Raw genomic sequence first — 268 nt, forward strand, 5'->3', positions numbered from 1 at the left:
ATTGTTTTGAGCTTGTGAGCCACCGGACAGAAAAAAAATCTTTCGAGACGTGAACGGTTTGCCTGAAGCGTCTCGTCTTCTTCCTTTCAACCTCCTCCGGTAAGTAATAAGAACAGCTACAGTTACGAAATAATTGGCTTCTTTCAGGCACGAGAGATGCCGCTGGAAGGACGTCCAGGCGGGCATTAAAAGAGGCTCCTGGAACGGTAATTATGGAGGCACATGCAAGGGGCCGAGAAAGCCAGAAACATTCATGACTGAAGCAAGG

The sequence above is a fragment of the Penaeus monodon genome, chromosome 33 (assembly GCF_015228065.2).
Source record: "Penaeus monodon isolate SGIC_2016 chromosome 33, NSTDA_Pmon_1, whole genome shotgun sequence".
NCBI classification, from domain to species: domain Eukaryota; kingdom Metazoa; phylum Arthropoda; class Malacostraca; order Decapoda; family Penaeidae; genus Penaeus; species Penaeus monodon.